General features: G+C 40.6%; 1 protein-coding gene across 1 annotated transcript in view; it reads right to left on the reverse strand.

Moving 5' to 3' along the window:
- Window positions 1-2,395: 2,395 nt before the first annotated feature.
- The window catches only part of IRS1 (insulin receptor substrate 1), a 66,754-nt gene continuing 44,263 nt past the window's right edge, over window positions 2,396-24,886 (reverse strand). Inside the window, exon 2 of the mRNA XM_061187968.1 lies at window positions 2,396-7,008. The gene's annotated coding sequence lies outside the window, so the exon portion shown is untranslated. The remainder of the gene's footprint in view (window positions 7,009-24,886) is intronic.

The raw sequence follows: 24,886 nt of genomic DNA on the forward strand, positions 1-24,886 counted from the left end.
AAATACTCAGCTAGCTGTTTCTTCGGGTCCTTAGGAAGGCTCCATGTCATGTAAAAATGCGTATGTATAAATTTATATGTTTTTCTCTTGTTAATTCGTCTTTGTCAGTTTAATTTTCAGACCCAGCCAGGGACCTTAAGAGAGTCAAGGAAAACCTTTCCCTCCCCTGCAGGGTATGTGAGAGAGGGGATTCCTATATTGAGGAAGCTTTGACCATTCTATCACTTCAGGTCAGGACTCTCTCCAGCTCAGATGACCCCACTTTTTTCCTATTGCCCATCTTGGTCATTTATCTAATCATCAGTATCCACACCAGGGAAGGTAAGGAGTTCTGATTTAACGAGTTTACAGGAGGCAATATGTAAAAGCTGATGCCTAAAAACACAGGTGCTTGGATTTTTTTGTGGCTTTCACATCTCACCTACTGTCCTGCTATGTTCCTAAAATAAAGTTATCTCTATTGTGTTGCTGAAGAGGGGTGAACTTCTTGAGGGAACAAATGGGGAATCACAAAAAGACTTTGGACAGGAATGAACTAAGCTAGACACAAAGATAAAGAATGGAAATAAGTGTAATAAGGGTCTGTTACTTTGTAGGGTAAAAATTATAAGTTGGAGAGAGGTTTCCTCTCCGGCTCATGTGAGATCATATTTGCTCAGTAAGTTAGTAATACAAAGAAGCTGTAGTGATCGTGTTTTTAATGTAGAGAATTTAATTTTTTAAAGAATTTGGAAACCAGAGACTTGCAGTGGCATTGATGAGAATACAAGCTTTGCCATAAAGCAGTCCACGGTTGAGAGGCTGCTCCATCCCATAGTATCCCTTGACCATAGTCATGCCCCTTCTCTCTTCTGCTTGCCTGTCTGGGGAATATAGAAATGATAGATGATAGTATCTACCTCTGGGTTGCTGAAAGGATAAAATGAGATAACCGTTGTACATCCTGGTGGCTAATCTAGAATAAATGCAGAATAAATGCTGCTATTGTTTATAATAGAATCAGTGAGGTAATTACAAATTCTCCTTGCCTGTTCATTCTTGCAGGCATTTTATTGACACTTTACTTGCCATAGTTTGTTTCTGTATATGTGTAAATGTAATAAGACAATTATGCTATAAATTGCACCATTAATTCACTCCAACTAGACTTCCCTCAAATTAATACTAATTAGTGATGTTTACTTGTAATTTCAATAGAAGTTAGAGTGATGTTTGCTTTGCAATACCACTGGCAGGGAAAAAATCAGTTTTTTGTTTTTGTTTTTTTAAGGAATAAATGGAGAAAGCTAATATAAAGTGAAGATGAAATAATGACTTCAAGCATTTATTCAATCATGTTGCATGCTGCTTCTTAACAATAAAAATTTCATTTACTATGTGTGCCAGGCAGAAGGAAGACTCCTCTGGCCTGGTGCACCAAATAAGGATAGAAAAGACAGAAAACTCAGTCTTGTTACTCTCGTGGCGCGCCATGCTCGTTAAAAAAAAATAAATTAAAAAAATTAATCTCGAATCTGTTTCCAAAATGTTCAATAATTTGAGTCTACCCTAACAACATAAGACACGCCAATCATCTATTTAAATTGTTTAAGCAAGAAAGCTCAATTTGGGAGGAGTGGGGGAGTTGGCTGTTTGTATATTGGCAACATGGTTTATTATTTTCAAAAATCACTGGTGTTCTATCCATTCTAGTGGTGAAACAATCCAAAAGGCTTCCCTTGTACAGAAATCAGGATTTTCCAAACATGCCAACCACAAGAGTCACCTGTTTAGACATACTTTCCCAGACAGCTCCAGGGAATCGGCATGTCGAGTAAGTGGCTCTAGTCATCAGACAAGTTCGGGCAACACTTCCCTGCAGCGGTTCTCAGCCCTGACCTGTACTGGAGTCTCCTGGAGAAGATAAAAAGCAGCCGCAGCAGCAACTGACGCCTAGCCTCCATCCCAGACAAAGTAAATCAGCACCTCTGGAGTTGGTCTGGCCATTGATGAAAATTTTTCAAATGCTACCCAGATGATGCTAACCATCTCAGACCCCGTCCCGAGGTCCCCTCCAAGGCAACCTGCATCAGAACAAGAGCTTCATTGAAGGTTGACAAGGCTGTTCTAGTGCCTCTCAACAGAACACATACCTTTCCACCCCAGGGAGGATAGATTTTTGCTCCCCTCTCTCTCTTCCCATCACACCACCACCAACAAAAGCAACTCACAATCTTTTCAGAGGTCTTTTCTTTATATTCTTGGCCATTGGAAGCCAAGTGAAGAGGGACAGGGTGAGGTAAACCTATCCATTCCAAAATCATTTATTAAAGTATGTTAAACAGTGTCACACTGCTCTTACCCAATCAAATGCCGCAGAAAACTTTAATTGGCAGTTTCTGTTTCATGTCCCATAATCAAAAACATGAAGGATCACTAGCATTCACATCCGTGAATTCATTTAGACAGTTTTCTTTAATTAACGATGAAGACACTACAGTTCTAAGTACCAGACAGAATCGGGAGGGGGGGGGGAAAAACTGAAAATAAGCATAACACTATAAAGAAAACTTGGAAAAAGTGAATCTAAATAAAAATATATACCTGGCCTGGTATCCATTACATATATACATAATACATATGTTATACACATATATACAATAAATGTTTTGGTAGCAATACAGACCATGCATTGGTCCTTTTGAACACAGATGAAGTAGCACCATGAGCAGCACCACCATCTTAAGATGATAAACCAAACTGCACATACATTAAATGAAAAAATATATATGTATTTAATTTGGCCCACCCTGTAGCCAAGACGTGTAAGGAAAGAACTTTGTAAGAAAAATGGTTCCGGGAACTACATTCTTAAGCCAATAACAAAGTTCTAAAAAGAAAAAAAATAAAAAAGCACTAAAGATGTCTATACAAATACAGACAAGTTTTCCTGTTTACTGAATTTGTCCTATCATGTGGCATATTGGTTAACACTGGGGAAATTAACAACAAAAACAAAGAGAGAGATTTAAATGCCAGGTGAATAGCCAAAGTCTATAATACCAGATCTCTTCTTGGTGTATACATCGCAGATGCCATAATCAATGAACTAGGAAAGGAAGACAACTCTCCAGCTATGCCCTATGTTTTTCTAATCGTATTAGCTAATTCTAAGCTCTTGATTACTGATAAATTTCATTAAGAGTAGGGTCAAACACCTCCAACATCATTCCACCACTTCCCAGCACCTAATTTGATGCTCTGGTTACAAGTAGGGAAGGAATCCAGTATGCCATCTGACCCACACCTTCTCTATCCATCCTTAGGAGACTGATTTACAGAGCTATAGAAGGACCCTCATGATCTTCTCTGACTTGGCTTTGGAAATGACCAATGGCACCAAGTGTTTAACCCCTTGATGGTCTACTGACCACAAGGCTCTATTTGCCCTCCATGACCAAGCTCACAGAGTGGAGGTCGTTCTCTTACATCTGGCAAGGTCATATTTCCTCACATCCCTAGAAGTGTATGCTTCTTCCTTTCGAATTTCTCAGCAGCCTATATAAATGCAGCATTCATACTGCAACTAACATACATGAGGTCCTAGGAACACTTACTCCCCTGTCAAGTCCTTGCAAAGGAGCAAGTTTCTATCTGGTCTCTATCCATTCTCCTTCCCATGCCTTCCAGAGGGTCCTGTCTCTCCCCAGTCAAGGTCTTAATTCCTGCAATGTTTCTGGTTTCCGTGCCTCCTTGTGTGACGGACTGACCTACAGAGCCCTGACAAAGCAGTTGGAACATTGCACATTAATCTCATTTTTCGTGGCTCTGTTATCAGTGGATGATGAGCTCCCCTCCCCCATTTTGAAACCATCCGCAGTGAGTAAAAATGAAAGTTTTCAAGTACGCGGTGTATTGCACTCAGGATGCAAGACTGAACAAAACAGGGCCTCAGTATTGTCAAATACTGTTTCTTATAGTTTAGTAAAGCTGTTTAATACTTTAAATGTCTCAGATTTAAAAGACAGCTAGGAGGCAAGCGTCAGCGAAAGAAAAGTTAAAAATCTCTACTTCTGGCTAGATGATTTTTAGAAAATCCATTTTTGCAGTCAACGTAGATTAGTCAAGAGAGTCCCTGACCTTTGAAAGTTAGCAAGAAACAGCCACAAATGTAACATCAGTACTGAATTGTCATTATTGACTCAGGTGGTTGATCATTAATGGATTCTCTTCACTTTTAGCTGGTTCTAGGACTTTTATTTTCTTTTGCTCAGAATAAAGATATCATCAAAGTCACGGAACATATTTGTTCTTTCCACAAAGGAGAATTTTAAAACTCTGCCTAAGTCTCTAAGAAAGAACACTGTAAAAGGTTGGTCTCATGAAGAAAAGCCACTAACTTACAGGTTAACCAGAGGCCACTAGAAGTCCCATTAATGTAAGCCTTTGGCTGGCCTACAAATACTTTGAAATGGATAAAAGCCAAGTCTCCTGAATAGGAACTGAACACAAGGACTTAGCAGCTAAAGGTCAACCCCTCATGTAGACAGAGCAAGAGTTTTTGCCTTAAATACCAGCAACTTCCAGTTTTAAATGGGTGAAGTTTGATACCACCAGAAAACCCAGCTCGGGGACCACTAGAAGCAGCTTAAATAAGAATGCCTACCTTGATACTGTTTGACTCAACAAAACGTCAGTGAAACAGAAACCAAGAGATGGCTTTTTCCAGTCTGGTTCATTTCTCGTTCTCACCCAGAATATGTTGATAACCCCACATGCAGAGGTATCTTGGTAATACATAATCAAAGTTTAGGTTCCTTTGGAAATAATAACTACCTTTACAGGAAAATGGGTGGGGCTGACTTCGTTCATTGATTTCTCTTTAATTATTTATGTCTTCAACAGAAGAGAGTGGACAGCTTGTCTCCTTCCTACACAAGCAAGAGTAAGAGTCAAAATACTTGAAAAATGAAAGTTTGACTAAGAAAGTCTTTTTTATAAAGAGAGAAAAAAAAAACTTCCATATCAAATTTTTAAAATCGGTAGTGTTCTCTCCTAATAGGAAATGATGTCATTCAGTAAGTTCCTTGAAAACAATGGATTCTTATGACTACAGACCTATTTATCTTAGAAACTGAAGAGCATGCAAACGATTAGAATCTGCAACAATGAACATTGTACAAGAGTCTGCGAGGTACATGCCGTCCGGCTGCGTTAACAGTAGCACAGGTCTCAGCAGGGTGAGGGGTTCCATTGATCTCCACTCCCTTTTGAGTAGAGCAGGGGGTACCTGACCCATTGATGAGCAGCCACTGCAATGGCCCCCAACCCTGGCCCCTTCCTGGCAGCCCCTCTCCCACCCAGGGAGATCAACCCTTCAGTGAAAGAAAATGTTGCTTCTCTCAATAGCAGGGCTGGGACTTCCTGATAGAGAGTTTACATGGACTTCAGGCGAGTCTGATACTAGCTTTAATTTCACTGAACCTTTAGGAAGTTTCCTGGTCAAAGATTCAAAACTCTGTAGGCAATTTCTTGAAGTACGTCCATTGCCATTTCTTTTTCACAAGGAAAAATTCCAAGATGTGTGTACCTTCCAAACAAGAAAAGGATTAACATTTTCACTGCTGGCTAGACGTTTCCATAGCAGGTCATTATGCTTTGATGTGCTCTCTGTGCCCTGGGTTTTATTAACTAATCACACATAGGCCAGTAGCCACCAGGGCAAATGGACCAAATTACATTCAGTTAAATAATATAACACTGGACATTCCCAGAAAACATGAGATAAGAGTCTTAAGGAAAGTGACATGTAGCCCTGGTCATGATAAAAAAACACGTTCTGGAATTTTAATTTCTGGTTAGAAATGAAAGACAAGTATTCACTTGTCTTACATCTTTCTAGAGACAGTGCAGGAAATGAAAGATCCTAACGTGTGCAACAGAAAAAAAAAAATGGTGGCAATGGAACAGGAAGCTTACAGAAGTGGGGGAGGGGAGAAGAAAAGATCAACAGTCTCTAGTTTATTATGAATAGAAAGAAATTTCCAGAATTTACAAACACCCACATTGTTCATTCCAAAGAGAGCTTTTGATTCGAAGGGATCACCCATGTCGCCTCCTCTTTACAGTATATACAATGGAAGACACTGATTGCCTTTTCTTGTAATTTTGCTTCCATTCAATTGCCAATTTTAAGCTGACACTTGAAAATACCCAGTAGAATATATCCTCCTTCAGTTTAATTAACATGGCCTATTGCCTTACAGAAAAAAAAATACAAAATTAAGATCAATTCTTGTAAGGATCTCAGCTCAACATCAGGGCTATATTACAAGAGATAGTATCAGCAAATAGAACTATACAATTGAGAACCATCTATGGCACTATGATTCTTATTATATTACTTTTCTGAATTACAATCTTAAAACAAGGATCGTACCCTATTCTACTCTTGTTAGCCTTGTTTTAAGCATTTGCTCCACTCTTTACAACAGAACATTGTATACCTCAGTTCCACATCCCAAAAAAAGATGTGCTGTAAGAAAAGTTACATTTTAATTAAAAAAATTACACTTATAAATCAAAAACCTATGTTAAATATTTAATACTCTCTCCACCCAAAGCAAACAGTTCCGTATGAAATAATTTACAATGATGCTCTGTCGTACACGGTTTCAGCAGCAGATGAAATGTGTCTTGTAAATGCAATGAGCGTAAACCCATTCTCTCGTGGCACGGTGGGGGGGGCACATCAGCTCATGTGGCCAGCTAAGTCCTTAAGGTTGAAGATGAAGTTTATGCAGACGCATTGTTCTGGTGTCACAGTGCTTTTTTCTTGGCACGATATAGAACGTGCAGTTCAGTCAACAAACTCCTGAGGATTGTGTGAAGTAAACAAACTGAAACGGGTGCATCGTACCATCTACGGAGGAGGAAGATGTGAGGTCCTGGTTGTGAATCATGAAATATTTAGAGTCTGGGGACCCATGAGTTAAAGGAGGATTTGCTGAGGTCATTTAGGTCTTCATTCTGAAAAGGAAAATGAAAGAATTCGTCACCACGGGCATCTCAAAACGCACGCTGGATAGCTTTTTAGGGTTCTTCTTTTAAAAGGGGCAGCACCAGACAAACTGAAGTTACAGGCACAAGCAGTACTGAGTACTTCAGTACAATCAACAAACTGTACTTAACTTCTTTCTTTCAAAATGCAAGAGTCTAAAGCAATCACAAACTCAAAATAGTCAATATTAAGTCAGTAAACCAATCGATGTGATTTGGAGGTTTCAGAAGTTTAGCGATACAAAAATACAAAACACTTTGATGTTCTTATGATCCAAACAAAAATGTCCACTGCAGATTTTGTGTAAAACAACTACAAAATATGGTAAGCAGCTTACAGTCAGGCTAGGTTTAATCTTCTTTTGGTTAAAAGTCAACTACAGATTTTAGAATTTGAAGTTGCAGGGCTTAACATTACAAAATCTGAAATCGGTTTTTAACCTGACATTGGTTGACAGGAGAATTTTAGATACAAAAGGAGATCCAAGCAAAAGAGACCTAGTTAATCATTAACTAAAGAAAGGGGTTCCGATTTAGGTCTAACAGAAATAAGTTATTCTGGCAGAAATACAACATTTCTTCTATGCAATTTAAAAAGTCAAACCTCAAGGGGTGTTACCCATTCCCCTCCAGAGAGGAGACACCTTTTCAACCTCATAAAGCCTCTTTTGCTCTCAAGTCTTAACATTAGATAATCCTTCTGAGGTCCCTATTTTTCGTGCATCCAAAAGGTATCTATAAATATCAATATTTATAGAATGTCCTGAGCAGTAGATGGCACAGAGTAGCTAATCAATATACCTGTTGAATGAGTAAATGGTTGCATTAAGTACTATGGAGGATACAAAGGTGAATTCTGCTATAGGCTCTGCTTCCTAGAAATTCTAGCAAGGAAGGTAAGCTTCACTCACAGATAGACGGAATGCAAAGTAGAAATGGGGTGAATACCATGATAGATGCACATAAGCAAAAAGCTCTGGAGGTACGGAGGTGGGAAGAACATTTCTAGCTAGAAGAGTAAAGGAAGCACCTCGTTGACACACTTGGCTTGGTTTGGAAGAAATGGAATAGTTTGGGGATGTGGAAACAGGGATGGTGTTTCAGTGTTGCATCTCCAGAGCCCAGCACACGGGCTGGTACATAGCAGGAACTCACTAAATATAAGCAGAACGAATGAAAGGGACAAGGCACACTTCCCATTGGGGGCACAGGACAAAACGAGGCCCGGTGGGATGAGAGCCCAGCCCTGGACAGGCCAAGTGAGGGATGTGGTTTTGTCAGAGCACAAGATATCTGCAAAGGGGTAGGAGGAGTGACGTTTACAAACGCAGGTTGGGGTGGATGGTGAGGAACCTTGAAGGACAGGCCAAGACGTCTTTAAATAAGTGAAGGGACCACAAGGACATGCTTTGTGCTATGATCAACATGCAAGCAGTAATGATCCAGGTCAGTCACAAGGACAGCGATAGACTAGAAAATCCACACAAGGTAAATATTGACCAACGTAACTTTTTCTTTTCTCTGTCTCTCCTCTTTGAAGGAGAGTATGGCTGGGACCAGCCAGCATTCACCATCTACAGAATGGCTTTCAGGGAAGTTGAATTTACCAGATGAGGACTCAGTTTTACCAGGAGATTTCTGTTCATTTCACAGTCTTAACTCCGCCCCTAAATGACAGAGAAAGTCTATTTTTCTACTTACAAATAAAGCCTTGACATGGAGACACCAAGGTAAAAAAAACAAACAAAAAAAGCACTCCAGGCTTATCTCTTTAATTGCCAGAGAAACAGGATTTACTGTGAAAGCTACAAGTGAAAGAAAACCTGGCCTTTCAAAAACCCCAGAGATCTTACTTACTTTCAAGTTTCTCCTGAATTCATATTGCAATCTACCAAAATGTTCCCACCAGGATATCTACATACAGCTTAACACAGCTTCATACATTCGGGCCTAAAATTAAGTAGGAAGCCCATACTTTATTACAAAGGCTTGAGACAAACAAACAAACTGCCAATTTATGTAAAATGGGGGAAAAGTTAAGGATGCACAATGTGCTTTTCATTTTACATCTGGCTCTCATCCAGAACAGCTGAATGAACAGCTTAGCACAGGAACAAACTATATCCAGTTGTGTCATCACATGTGCCAACCTGCATGGATGCAGAAGGGCAGAAATTGGGGGCCCTTCGAGGAGAGAAAAAAAAAAAATATGGCTTCGCCAGATGCTGAAATCTATTGCTTTGGCCCACTCGGAAACCATCCCTGTAATTTTCCACAAGTAGTATGTTCAAAGAGCAGGAAATAAAAGGATATAACAATTCCTTCATATACCTTCCACTCCAAAATCTCGGCATGCTACTTTTCAAAGCCTTTATCGTAAATCCTGATCAACGTATGTCTCAGCCACTAATGCTACCTACCAGCACCATCAACTTAGGAGTCTAGAAAAAAGTTAAAGTGGGAAAGTGGTAGGCAAGGCTGACAGAGAAAATGGGAACAGAAGCTATAAACAGACGATAGAGGCCTGGAAAAATTTAAAGAGAGAGTCTGAAGTTCACAACTGTTTATCTTTGTGCAAGGGTGTGTGTGTGTGTGTCTGTGTCTGTACATAAAGTTTAGCTACTGAGTAAACGACAAAGATTTTTAACAGACATCCTCAGTGAGGACTCTTCCTTCCTGCGGACACCTTGGGGTCTGCATACTTATTCCAATCATGCAGCCATTGTTCGAAGCATTTTTGGAATACCTTCTTCAAGTCCCATTTCCTTCTTGCAACTGCCTTCTCAGCCTTGGGCATATTCTTTTGAATGGTCTCTATAGCAGCCAGTTTGGCCGTGTGAGGGCACATTTGATCTTTGGAGACAGCCAAAAAGCTTTGAGAGCCAAATATGGTGAGTAAAAGAGCTGATTAAGCTGGATAATGGTTCCCAGTGAGGTATTATCGAAAGCCAAAGAACTCCAAAAACGAAAGTTCCAAAACCATAGCTGTTTACCATTGCTGTAATGAGTTTTGTCGGAAAGGAACTCTCCTAACATTACACACAGACCTTAGCAGACGCCTCATGGGACTTCAGTTCATCTGTCTATATGCCTGCCTCTACACACTTGCAATCAAGAAGGGCTGCGCTTGAATAAAGCAACTTACTTGAAGAAGGGCAACCGTGCATATTTGTTTGCATGCAATATAATCTATATTCATACATCTTTGTAACTTGGGAATATGTAAAAAAAAAACCAAAAAGCAATACTAGCCTCCCACAGTCATTAAATGCAATAAACATCTGTTGAGTGACAAATTAAAAAAAAATACAATGATAAAGGCTGTAATGCACGTGCTGAAAAAGAAGACATGGGTAATGTGTGTTTAATGCACTTTATATATACAACTCCAATCGACTCACAACCAACCATATGAGGCAAATATTGCTACGATGTTTTACAAAAACTCATTTGTAGCTCTCATAAACTGGAAACGGAAAAAGCAAAACATATCCTTGGAGAAGAGCTGTGCAAATATCAAATGGTGATGTTCCCGTTATACATTCTCTCTAGTTACATCACTGGGGAATAACTTCTGAACCCAGAAATACGATGCACCTGTCACAAGATTTAGTAGCAGGAAATTACATTTTGACAAAATTTCATCACCACATCAGCATCTACGGTCCGCCTGTGTCTTCTCACAGGATAAAACCCACCTAATCCTGTTGCTAGTAATGAAAAATGTAATTTTTAAAGCATTATCAAATAAGTCAACACTTGGGCAATGCTACTTGAGACCTATGGATTATTGCATTATTGTATCCAGTAGGAATTTACATCTTCTGGACTCGACCCACTTAAACTATGCCGGCGAGAGCTGAAAAACAAATAAAGCTTCCGCTTCCTTTCACACTATCTCAGCCTACTGATTAGTCTCCACTGAGTAAGCAGCTGAAAACAGCATAAGGTTATGATGTAAGTACAAGAGAAGGATCCGCACCCTTTCAGCAATGCATTTTTAGTCAAACCCATTGGCTAAAAGTTTTTATCTTGTATTTAAATGCCTTGAAACTTCCTCCCAATTTGCTAAGCGCAACATACTTAAAATACCTGGTTAGAGCATTACTAGCGGTTTCTGCTTTTACTAAGGAGACGGGAGTATAATATTGTAAGTTGCTTGGCTGTTGTCATGTACTAAAATGTAGCCAGAAAGAAACTCTTCCTTATCCAACTATGCTTGAAAAAAAAAGTAACTATAGTAATGACTTTTCTTCGATGGAGATCATTGTTTGAGATCTTATATTGTAGATTCAACTAGAAAAATTCATATAAAAAAATTCCTCCACTTGAAGAAATGTGTCAAAACTGCACATTTCTCTTTCCCTTAACATAAACAGCTGTGACTTAAAAAAAAAAAAATCTTGAGCGTAATATAGAAAATTTATGAGACAGTAAATGTAAAGAAGGAATAAACATATAATTCATTATAAACATTATAATTCCTGTCACCCAAGGAAAACCACTATTCAGCTATGGTTCTGATTTCATTATTTACTTAAAGGATTTGAACTTTTAGTATTCCATATTTAATGTCAAAAATATTTTAAGTAGCGAGGAAATAATGCTTTAATCACATTTAGATCTTTCCCATTCTGAAAAACCTGTGATGAGAAGATAAAATGTTAACCAACATTTTAAACCTTCTTGGTATTCTACCCCTTTCCCATCCTCCCAATTCATTGTGTATGGGGAGAAGTATGACAATTTGAAAGCAGAAAAAAACCCCTCTGGCTTCCTGGGTTTGGTTTCCAAAAGCCTAAGTCCTTAAGGGAACGGCACAGGCAAAGTATTCAGAAGAACCGGGAGGAGGGTGGGGGGAGACTACTCTCAGAGGAGAAAAAGGTTACCTTTGGCTGGGATCAGAGGGAGAAAAAAGGTGGAAGGGATGTGAGAGCAGAGAGGTCGGTAGGGAGCTCTGTACCTTGCAGGATGCTGAACACAGCACCTGTGACATCTTCCTATATCCTGTCTTCCCAGGTCTGTTGATTTCTTATTTCGCACAATTATATTCAACTGCGTACCACTAACCATGACCACAGTTCATTTCCTCAGCTACCGCATTGATGCTAATGTAGTTAATTCATGGTACCGCTAATTTAGAGCTGATCAAGTCTTCCAGAATGCTTACCTATAACACCTTATAACACACTGCAAAAGTACTCTGTTTTTAAGCGTACCTGAAATCTGAAAAACAGGCCCAGTAATTTTTTTTTAAATCATCAGTATCAAATACATTTATAGTCCTGGTAGTGTGTAGGTGTTCCTTATTTTACCATTCACCATGCAATCTCCGATAGATAAATGAAAGCATGGATCCATCTGACGGAATGTGAAACCCCTTATGAAAGGAATTTCCTGACTTAGCGCTTGGGTTCTACCATGTGGGTTTGATGGTAGCATCTAGGGAGGAAGTAGCATTACCAGCCCAGCTCTATTAGCTACGGTAATCACCCAAAGAAAAGAAAGTTAAATCCAGAGAGCTTGAAGTTTGGGCCAAGGGGAACATTTCTCTGCTCTTCACAAGGTACGGCTGGGAGGTATGGGGGCAAGCTGAGACTTTGGGAAAGGACAGATCTAAGTAGTGAAAAAGCCTTCAGACCATAATCACCAAAAAGAAAAAAGAAAAAAATCAAGTTAGGATTGAACTAAAGAAGTCAAGTTAGAGGTAAGACCCAAGATGTTTGCTACTTTATGTTGAAAGGAGAAAGCCGTTTTAGCTAAAGGAAGGAAACCAACATCTTAGGCCAGAATTGAGCTGGAAAAGACTTGGTTTCATGGTCTTAAATGGCAAAGGGTAACCAACCGGCCAAGCCAGGGCTTTTTAATGGAGCTGCTTAAATAGCAGTTTTGCCTGGTGCGAGTCACATGGGCGAGGGCTGGTGAAAATAACAAGGTTGCTGGCCAGCCCTTCCAGAGTGCAGAGTTGCCAAGGAAGGATATTCGGGGAGAGTTGCCAACATGTGAGAGGCCATCTCGCTCCAGTTCCCCTTTTGTCCCAGGGAAAGACCTTCTGGCAGGGCTGGTGACTGCAGGAGACCACCAATGAAGAAAGGCACACATATTACGCAAAGGAAAGAAGAGAGGGAGGGCCCAAGGAGCCGACCGTCACGCCTGTGGGCTCCCGATGTGGTCCAGCGGGGGGAAGGCTGTCAGCGCCGTGGATTTCTCCTTCCCCGACAACAAAGGGCAGAGGGAGGAGGGTCTGGAAACTTTTCCAGAGAGTTAGGGATTTATGCAGAAGATAGATTTAAACAACAACAACATATGGTTCTCAACAATGAAAAGTATTCCGTCAACGATCTATTAAGGAAATCTGAATAAACATTCAGAAATCTTTTAAGCCAAAGAATATACACTTCAGTTATTGCCCATTCTTTTTAGTAAAGACAGAGCGTGCTGATAAAGCAAAAGGTAATTAAAAGATAAAGCAAGTGGGGGTCAATACCATAACGGTCTCCCCCCAAAATGTAAATCCAAATGTCTCAGATCTCTCTTCTGCCAAAATTCTAACGAGTCCCCACATACATGATCGTCAAGGTAGAGGAACTCAGAAAAACAATCCCTCTAACATTTCACGTCAGACCACATGTGCTGGGAGACAGGAAGCTTTCATTTTAACAAAGCTCAACCAAAATAAACCTGTTGCTTGAAGACATGAAAATAACAGGACATCATCTTCCCTACCTGAGGAGGCAAGTCATAAAAGTCGCTCTTTCTCCTGCCTTCGTGGGAGCTAATTCTGCAGTTTATTCCTGCCTCCCAGGAAGTACAATCCCAGCTCTGAGGTTTATATTGTAATTTCACATTGTTTTTTTTTTTTTTTTTGGTGATGTGCAGATATACAGGACATAGGTTTTATTTGTCTGGCTCTGATAACAAACTAGTAGACTTAAAGGAAAATCACGGCTTCGTTTACAACATGGTGTTTGCAATACCGTTTCCGTAATTAGGCAAAAGGAAAAGCAAGCAGACCTAGTCCCCTTGCCTTTACTTTTTCTGTTAAACACTTCATAGAGGTCGCATTCTTTGCCCACTCCCCGGAGTCATCTCATAAGTTGAAGGAAGCAAGTGCCTGACTTTACCTTCGAGTAATTGTCCGGCTGCTCAATTGTTTCTCATCTACCATCATGAGCTTTTCTGTAACAGCCCAGGAACCAGAGCACAGAACAAGTGTTCTCACAGACAGCCCTACGTCTGCAGAGGGCAGAGGCAAGGATCATTAACGCCACTGATGTCACTTTTGGCAGCCGGAGAAAAGGGAAAACCCGTGTTTAATCTATTTCCTACTTACTGCAAGTTTTAGTCGGAGTCCCCGATAATACAGGTTGTGGTTGACTTTATGGAAGAACTTGGTAATGCAAGAAAAATGTACTGAACTGAACAAGCATCTTTCAAAGGAACCACGAGGTACCTCAGCCATGTGGCCCTGATCTCCTTCCTGTAGGTGCTTTGGTCATTAAACTGGCCTAACACAGGACAGGGCCATTCCCAGCTGTTCGTAAGAAGGTCAAGCTCAGAAGAAAACTTTCCCTACTACACACCTCTAATTAACATCTCCTTAAACGCATCATCATAAATCACAAACAAAAAGGTTTTAGCCTTTGTCTTCCTTCTTGCTTTGAGTATACCAAGGGGGAAAGTTGGGAAGAATTTCATCTGGGATTCTTTGAAGTTAAGTGAGCTGTCCCCATTTTTTTTTTTTTCTTTTTTCTTAAGCAGTCTAAATAATGAAAGAATGCTCTCTGAAACCAATTGAAACAGATCATAAATATATAAGTATATGGCAGCGTATTTCAAATGTATTCAACCCACAATTCTCATTCATTTTACCTTAAGAATTCTTGTTAAAGACATGCAAGGCATAAAGATCTCTGGGCTATGAGAGCAATAATTAAACAAAAGTCAATGTGAGGGAGGATGGAAAACTGTACCATCCACCTTAGACTACAGAAGGCCAGAGGTTCCAAAATAATTGGGTTACTTTAAAGATGAGCATCGTGTTGCTTACAATAAAGTAACAGAATAAATGTGTTTCCCTTGGCTTGCCACTACCTGAGTGATACGTGAGTAACCTGCAAGCAATTTTGAATTCTAAAATGTAATTTAGGAAACCCCGTCCAGGCAGGTTATTTTGAGAATGAAGACAGAGCCATTACATGGCTGTTAATGCTTTTTAAAGACTGATCAATTTTAACTCAGGACTTATTTCCAAGTTAAAAAAAATTTTTTTAAATTAATTAATTAATTTATTTATATTTTTGGCTGTGTTGGGTCTTCGTTTCTGTGCGAGGGCTTTCTCTAGTTGCGGCAAGTGCGGGCCACTCTTCATCGCGGTGCGCGGGCCTCTCATTATCGCGGCCTCTCTTGTTGCGGAGCACAGGCTCCAGACGCGCAGGCTCAGTAGTTGTGGCTCACGGGCCTAGTTGCTCCGCGGCACGTGGGATCTTCCCAGACCTGGGCTCGAACCCGTGTCCCCTGCATTGGCAGGCGGATTCTCAACCACTGTGCCACCAGGGAAGCCCCCCAAGTTAAAATCTTAAAAAAGACTGACAATGTACATTATCTCTACTCTCGTTACCCTTCTCTCTGTAATTTTGGGAAAGTTACCAACCCTCCTAAATCGCAATATTTTCACCTGTAACATGGGGCTAACAGTGCCCATTCCATAGGGTTATCACTGAGGTTCAATGAGATAATACATGAAAAGGTCTCATCATTGTGTTTCACACATAATAAGCCCTCAATCGTTAAATCTTACTGGAACCACTGTCATGAAGAACTAGAAATCCTTGGATCTCATATCCTCTCCAGATACATGAATACACACCAGCCAAAAATGCCCTGGTGGGAAAAGCAAGCAACAATGAATCCACAGACCAGATGGCAGCCAAGGACCAAAGGTAGAGCCAAGGTTAGGATGTATCTTGGGAAGAGAGACAAAGTTATTTCAGAAAGGAGGTGGGTACGGGGGCAAGGCCAGAACAAAACGTAAAAGTAGTAAAAGCAGTAGTAGTAAAGCTAAAAATATGACCCTGTGACACGATTTTAGACAAAGACCTGCTTACCTACGAAGGGCACAGCTCCAGTTAAATATCGGGACGGAGAGCGTTAACAGATCTTTCAGCAGTTCTTCAGTGAATGCCATCCACAGAAATGTCACTGAAAGGCCACTTCTTCTGTTGCTCTCCCGGAAGAAATTAGAAGCTTGAAGTCCCCCCACCCTTTCGAAGTCGGCTAATGAAAGACTTATAATGCTACAGGAAAGAATTTACAAAGAATTCTCATGAATAGGCTTAAATGGATGTTCAATGAGGTTCTTATGCACGATTTCCAGGTGCCAAAGCATGTTTCTAATTGTCGGGGAAGGAATTGGGCGGCTTTTGTTTCCGAATTCTTTTCCCCAATCTCCCATCTGAAGGAATCGAACAGGAGAGTGGCACAGCCAGCCAATGCTGCCTGAGTAACTTGACGAAAAACTGAAATTGCTGCCAGATGCACGCATCTAATCGTTGGCAGCTGGAAAAGGAGGGGAAGAAATCGGAAAGATAATCTGAAATAATTGATAATGTATACATCGCTCGCATCTCTAAGGTCTTTGAAGCAGACAATGGTGCAGATTTCTAACTAACTGCAAACACTTCTTTTTTGTCTCAGATAAGGAGGCAAATTCTTCCAGTTGACAAAGAGGGGCTGACGTTTCACCCACTGACCCCAAGCTCCTGGTCCTTTGCTTTCACCTTTCAAGTCTCACTTCCACTGTGCCCTGTTCCTCCCGCTTTTCTCCATTATGTGACATCTCGGCGTTGTCCTTTTCGACTTGGAAAATGGCATTTGCTAAGAAGTTCCCTACCAGCATGCTGAACTAAGTGTGTCATGTTAGTGCAGTACTGAGCTGGCTGCCTGGATGAGCCAGAAGCAGCCTGGGGACAGTTGGGCCAAAATCCTAATGAAGAGGTGGTGACAACTCCTAACTAAGGAACCCTTATGAAGAATACTGATCAGTGACTCTGAGGGGACCACAGTCCCAAGTGAGGTAAACGGGGTCTGTGACGGCGACCCCCAGGCCCACTGGAGTGCCAGGCAGGAGTCATCTGGACTTCAGCTGAAATGTGCTCGTGGGGCTAAACCCACTTCTCATAAAAGAGACCCTCTGGCCTCCAAGCATTCCAGAGTCTCTAGAGCAATAGTTCTTAATTTGAGGGGGTGGGAATAATTCCTCCTTTCGATGGGCCCTTAGCAGTGCCTGGAAGCACTTTTGGTTGTCACATCTGGGGTCGGGGGTAAGGTGAGAGGGATGCTGTTGGCATTCAGTAGGTAGAGGCTAGGAATGCTACCAAACGTCCCACAGTGCACACGGTGGCCGCCTACAGCAAAGAATTACCAAAAGGTCAGTAGTGCTGAGGCTGAGAAACCATGTTCCGGAGCTATTGCCTGTAGCTGAGAAAATGGAGGAAGCCATGCACACACTCGTCAGCTGTTTCTGGAGTTCACATCAGTTCTAGGGAAGAGTAGGAGGGAAGAAGTGCTCCTGTTCCGAGGCTTGCTTTATTGCTGACTGTCACACCATGACCTCAGAGTCCCAGTGGGTGCCTCCCAATTTACCACTGATGGAAAGTTACCTCTACTGCATCCCCCTCCCTCGCGACCTTTTTACTAGAAGATAGCTGGTTAATCTGATTAACCAGTCCTGCCCCATGTTTTCATATGTCCCTGCTCCAAAGGAAAACAGGAACCTTCTGGATGCAATGCAAAACACTGACTGAAGCGGGGAGAATATCAGGATTACTGAGGCCAAAGCAACAGAATTTGGGGAAGACTAGCAGGGTGTGATGCTTCTCCCCCTATTCTGACCACGGAAAAGAGATCAACCCCACAAGGAAATACATCTGATCACCCCCAGCTCTGTATCTCTGCCCAGCTTAGCCAGGACCTTCTGGATGGTCTTGGACCAGGCATTTGACCTCATTTTGCCTCCACAATGTAATAAAGTGAAGAAAATACCTTGTCCTCACGATCATTTGCAAAACTCAATGAGATAACAAGAGAAGGACACTGTGAACCAGAAGACACCTTCCTTATGTTACTTGTTACTATTAGTCCCACTCATTGCCCTTCAAATGTCTGGGAGTTAAAACAAACAAACAAACAAATTAAGGATTAGGTCCCCTCGGTTCCAGAGTTATTTGACTTTTTAAAATAAATCCACTGACTTTGTTCTCTAAGAGGCTACTCCTAAGTCACAGAACTGTTTCCCACATGTTTTGTTTTGTTTTTTTTTTCACTTGATGAAATAAATACCCACCTTGGAAGATGATTTATTACAAAAAAAAAAATAGTCAAAGTACAAGACTGAGATAGAAACAGCAACTGGAATTTCTAAATATAAGATGTGTTCCCAGGAAGACACTTTTAGGTCTGTTTTCCCTAAACTTAAACTTGAAGAAAAATAGCAGGGTCGGGGTGGGGGGTTGTGGTGCAGGGCACTGCACTTGCACCATCATCGATGAGAGGATACAGTGTTTGAAAGCCTAAAATCTAGACAATGAACAGAGAGAATAAGTTCATTTCCAGGTAGTTAGATATGAAGTTTTTCTGAATGAATCCTAAGGTAATGGTGATAAGAACAGATCCTCTTTCAATATAGGCCACAGAAGCTGCTGTGGTCCTAAGGTACACAAAGAAAACAACAGCTTCTCTTCTTTCTAGACTGTAGCCTGAGCCGCTGACAAAATGTCTTCAAAATAAAACCGAACCACACAATTTCAATATTACTACCCACCAGTGACAGGCTATAATTAACACTTAATTAACAGCTCTATGATGAGCCTTGCTTAATTCTGCTCAAAAACTGCCTTACATTTTTTCTGTAAAACCGTGTCACCAATGGACAATGGCCTACCTGTTTGCTTGGTTGCTCCATGCTTTTTTTCCTTAACAAGTTAAGGAAGAACGTGACTAGGTCAAGGTCCAGGCCAAGACAGAGTCTTCAGAGATGTTCCTTTCTTCCTGTCTTCCCACTCTCAGCTCTCCTCACTCCCAACCATCACAGTTCCTAACAGGGCCTCTAAACACAGCTACTGACTTACCACACAACATTTCTTCTTGGAGCCTCCCTAGAGAACTTCCAGTAGAAATAAAGGCTCTCCCAGAGTCTTTCAACAGAGGTGCAAGCCTTGAGAGCAACCAGATCCTTGCTAATTTCCCATTCTAATGCACAGCTAGAGAAAGTCAATAGGAAGGTGACTTGAGAACCATTGGACATGAGTAAATAAGCTGGGACCCTTCCCCATGGTGGCCTTTTGCCCCGGCCTTTGACCATTTAGTGGTTTAGTAGCACTTCTTCCAGGGATAGAGCCAAGAAATAGAAGGAGAACTCAACAAAAATTCAACTAATATGATATCACTTATATGTGGAATCTAAAATATGATACAAATGAACTTATTTACAAAACAGAAACAGACTCACAGACATAGAAAACAAATTTATGGTTACCAAAGGGAAAAGGGGTGATAAATTAGGAGTTTGGGATTAGCAGATACACACTACTATATATAAAATAAACAAGGTCCTACTGTATAGCACAGGGAACTATATTCAATATCCTATAATAAACCATAATGGAAACGAATATATATATATATAATATATATATATGTATATATATGTATTTGAATCACTTTGCTGTATACCAGAAACTAACACAATATTGTAAATCAACTATACTTCAATTAAAAAAAAAAAATCAACTTAGCAAGTTTTTCCCACCTGAGAGTTCCATCAAAGTGGTAAGGAGGTTCGTACAATGACTAACCAAAATACACATCTGGATGACAATTATCCCAATTTTTGTTTTAGACGCCCCATTCCTATTTCTATAGGCAACTTCCACTCCATGACCCAGTTACTGTATAAAGGGTTCATGGATTAATAGGAACAGAACAATCAAAGCAGTCCCAGGCCTAGTATTATCAGGACTTTCTTGATCGTGTGGTTAGATAAGAGTTAAAATCATCATTAAATGAGTTGCCCAAGCTCATGAAACTGGTTAGTGGCAGCATGGGGGTGAGACCTGGAGTTTCCCCACCCCCAAAGTAGCACTCTTTCTAACCATGAGTCATTAAAATCTCAAGAGCCCAACTCTTTAGAAAAACAAAATGATCCCAATAGAAGAAGAAGACAGGGTGGTATTCAGTATAAGTGCAAAGCAAGATTCCTGGCAGCCAAGTCACTCAACTACAGTGAGGGGTTTCTTTAGTTGATGGATGTCAAGACACAGCAGAAAAGGACCTCCCCCAAAGTCTCTGAAGACTACACATTTATTGTAACTGAAGATTACACACCAATTTAGTTCAAAATATTTTAACATCTAGTTCAAAATATTTAAATATTTTAACATCAGTTCAAAATATTCATGGGAATTGAGACAGACAAACACTGCTAAAAATATTTCCACTCTTGTAGTATTGATACCATGTCTGACTTTGGCCTCCACTGTTAAGGCGCACTAGAGAAAAGCACAGAGAAAATAATAACCAAATTATGAAGAGATAAAATAAAGTGGTGCTTGTCACACTTTAATGTGCTTAGGGTCTCCTGAAGATTTGGTTAAAATGCAGATTTTGATTCTCTAGGTTTGGGGTGGGATCCAAGATTCTGCATTTCTAACCAGCTCCCAGGTAACACCAGGGCTGCTGATCTGAGACCACACTTTGAGTAGCAAAGGAGTAAAGAACCTAAAAGAGAAAACATACCATTTAATTGATAGAAAAGAGTAATAAGAGGGCTTAGCTGGGGAGTTATAAGGAGGACTACCCTGTAAGCCATCTGTTCTCCATCTCCATAGGGTAAATGGGCTCAAATTGCAAAAACAGCTTTGAATTGAAACACGAAGGAAAATTTCCAGGTGGAAAAGGTTCTAGAAGAGTTAACTGGAGAAGAATAAGAAAGCTCCGCCTCCAGGGCCCTGGAACAACACAGAGGATCTGGCTGATTGCAGAGAGGACACTGGGGAAGATAACAAGAGTTGCTCTAGACGTCCTTAAGAGACTCCACATTGATGGGTTCATACCCTGTCTAGTGTTCAGGCCATCGGAGACTGAGACTGTTGGATTGGGAAAAGGGGGATGGAAACTGTGACCCAATACATTCCTATCTCTTTCAAAAATGAATGCTGATTACTTTGATGTCTGGCAGTTTTGGTCAAGAGGAACTGAGGAGGGCCATGTGTATTAGCTCACAGATGACAGAACCAGAGTAAACGGGCATTCCCCCAACTCAATGAAATGTATGCATCCTGCCCTCTGCCGTCTTTTACCAAATAAACCACAAGGCATAAATCAGAGGTTAATTCCCAACATTGCATCTTTATTATTTGAGGGGACCCGCAGGTGGTAAAAGCCACCAAATTGCCTACTCAGATTTTATCTCAAATAAATGAGCAGAATTAACATAATTCAATGACTATAACAATCTACGGCACCTTTAGCTTTGAAATATCAAAAGTACTGATATCAAAATATGCTTCCCATGAGTATTAATTCATCCTCTAAAATCTTTCTTAAGAACCCCATGAGTATTAATTCATCCTCTAAAATCTTTCTTAAGAACAAGGATGATTCCACGTGCAGATATCTCACCCCAGAACCATCAATGTGTGCAGAGGAAGATCTGGAAGCAGCACATTGGGTAGTAACAGGGGAAGCAGCAAAGCCATCATGACGTAAAGGTATCAAAATTTGGAAAAGACTGAAAAATAAGCACAAAAAAGATAGTCTGTGGGTGCTAATAATTTCCATTCAGGTCAACAGGCGGTAGCAAACTGGTCCCAATCTCTAAAGGAAGGCAAACAGCCCCAAGTCAAGAGCATGCCCATCAGTCTGACTTATCAGGAAGTCAGTTTACAAGATTCTATTTCCCCATCAATAAAGTTTCACAGGAGTGCAAAGGCCTTCATTATTAGATGGTAATTTCATTCACTGGGCAGGACCCTGTGCCCTGACCAGGAGGTACAAGTTTTTGGGTGTGGAACAGAAGCCCAGGCAAGACAAGCATACATTTCTAATGGCTTTAGGGAACAGCAGGAAAATGATGAGGTGGCCAAAGATACTCCCAAAAGCTAATTCCGAAATCACTGGCTGGGCAGTGCAATTCACACGCCGTGCAGTTCACATGAGTTGTTACCCTACCCAGTTGGGACAGAGTGAGAACACATTTCACCAAGATCTCTGGGATACAACAGGAAGTGAAACTGCCTGCAGGACACTCGCTGTTGGACCCACGTGGGCACCGCACAGTGGTGAGACCTTAGCTCCCCCAGTGCCACTTACTGGGACTCAGGCACTTGATCAACCTCAATGAGCTGCAGTTCCTGGTAAAATGGCATTAAAAGTGCCTAACTCACTGGCCTGTATCAAGGATTAAAAGAGATGGTGACTGTAAAACACATGGCACAGACCCTGACAATTAAGCCAACGCAGAACAATTCATTCATTCTACCCAGCAGCTAGAAGCCACCAGAAACCATAATGGGAGGGAGACAGAAGAGGAACGAAAGGGGAAGGAAGGTACTTGACATTGAAGCTCTCTGCTCTCAGTCATGCCATGGACACGTTTGCAGAGGGGAGTACCTCAAACAATGTGGTCAAGGACCACCTAGAGGGCTGGGATAGGGAGGGTGGGAGGGAGGGAGACGCAAGAGGGAAGAGATATGGGGACATATGTATAACTGATTCACTTTGTTGTAAAGCAGAAACTAACACACCATTGTAAAGCAATTATACTCCAATAAAGATGTTAAAAAAAAATGTTGTCAAGGAAACACCAGCAATTACACCCATCGTATGATACCACTGGTCTCAAATAAGGAATAGTGACCGAGTTACAATTGTTTTAACGCTGGGTATGAAGGCGCTTCCTATTTCGCTTCGAACTTACAATTTTAAAAGTTGATCCATTATTAAAATGGATTGTCTTTAGCAAGTATAATGCACCCCTAACTCTTATAACCTGAAGGTTTATACTTCACTAGCTGAAAGGAAAAACTATATCTAGGCATGGTAGAATCATACCATACTCCACGTATGCCATGAAGTTTAATTTTCTGAGACTGTGAAAAGTTCCATTTCATTAATATCCTTTCCCCAATAGTTCTTGAGGTTTCTTCTCTGCAACTCTCTACTTGATTTATCAGTGTTTGGTACATAATTGGCTCTCAATAACTGTACTGTCTCAAAAAGTATCTACAGAAAATCATATGTACTCACACACATATTCTAAGGTCTGTAAGACTTAATTAAGGGTAATTTCAGCCAAAGAAAAACTGGGCTCTTAAGTTTTTGTGAGGTTTCCCTCACATTTGGCAGTGAGTAAAGCAGGGGTTTGTTAACCCTTTAAAAGTGTTATCCCCTTTTGCTAAAAAAAAAAACAAAAAAAAACTCAACCAATTTTTTAATGCTACAAGTTAAGTATGACTAAGAAAATACAGAAATTTTACTATTGATTATAACTGTTTTCAAACAATACAAACGATACAAACTCTTGTATTCTCCTCCCTCCCTAAATATTTCAGTAAACCATTCCTGGGGTGACGGTGTGGTGTATAAACTAACCAAACCCACTAACACATTAACAGTCATTTAGCGTCTCCATCAACAACATAGCCAACATTTGTTCCATGTCAGGCACTGTATTAGGGGTTTTAATTATGCATTATTTCATTTAGTCCTCACGACCATCCTGAGATTGTATTACTATCCCTGTTTAAAAACGAGGAAATCGAGGTTCAAAAAGGACGAGCAAATTCCTCCAGATTTCAAAGCTAGTAAGTGGGGCAGTTGGGATTCAAAGCCATGCTCTTGACCACAAATGTATAGACAATGCTATACAAAGCATGGGTGGAAGTGTTGTCAAACCTCTCATCTAAGTAGAGTCCACTGGAATATACAAAGTTGTTTTTATGAAAGGAAATGGGGGGTAAGCTTCGTGTTTACAAAGGGTATTGAGAAATTACACAGTAAATGCCATTCTGATAAATCTAAACGAAATCAGCTAAAACAACATTTCACATAATAGGCACCTGGATATCACAAATGCATTCACTTTGGGAAAATAGTTTGCAAAAGAGATTGCCATCATAAAAGCACCTTTTTATCCTTTAATTCGCGCCCTCCTGTAAAAACACTAAATATGAAATCTCTCATTCCTTGAAGACTCTAGACAGTGGTAGACACAAGCAACTGGGTGTGACTAATAGATTCTGATAAACAACACAAACAGAGCCCTAAGGTAAAGAGCAAGGCCCGACATTTATTGTCCCCATAAAATAGAAACGCTTTTTACTCTAGGACTGTAGCTCTTCTGGCCCAATGCTTGTAGCTCAAGATCTAGTAGACGCAGGGCTATTTTTATCTGACAACTTTTTCTTCAGTCCTTCCGTCCTTTATTTAGAAAGGCAAAATAAAAACCAGAAAAAGTATACTTCCAGAGCCATAAGCCATACACTAGAATAGGTAAAGAGAAGTCCTTTGACATTAGGAGCCACGAGAGAACAGAAGATTAAAAAGTAAATCATAAACAGCTGCATCTCCCCTCCCAATTGTTTACATTCTTAGACATCCACTTTTAAAAAATATTCCCTATGTAGATCAAAACAGCCTGTACTTTGAGAAGGGGCAAACAATGACAGTTAGCTTTAAGATATTACACAGTTTACATATAAACAGACCTGAGTTTATGCGCATTATTCTGGTTGGAGAGAACAGATCTGAAGGGCTCAAATGGAGAGCTATCATTGTGTTAATTATCTGT

Source organism: Eubalaena glacialis, chromosome 1 (genome assembly GCF_028564815.1).
Source record: "Eubalaena glacialis isolate mEubGla1 chromosome 1, mEubGla1.1.hap2.+ XY, whole genome shotgun sequence".
In the NCBI taxonomy this organism is placed as follows: Eukaryota; Metazoa; Chordata; class Mammalia; order Artiodactyla; family Balaenidae; genus Eubalaena; species Eubalaena glacialis.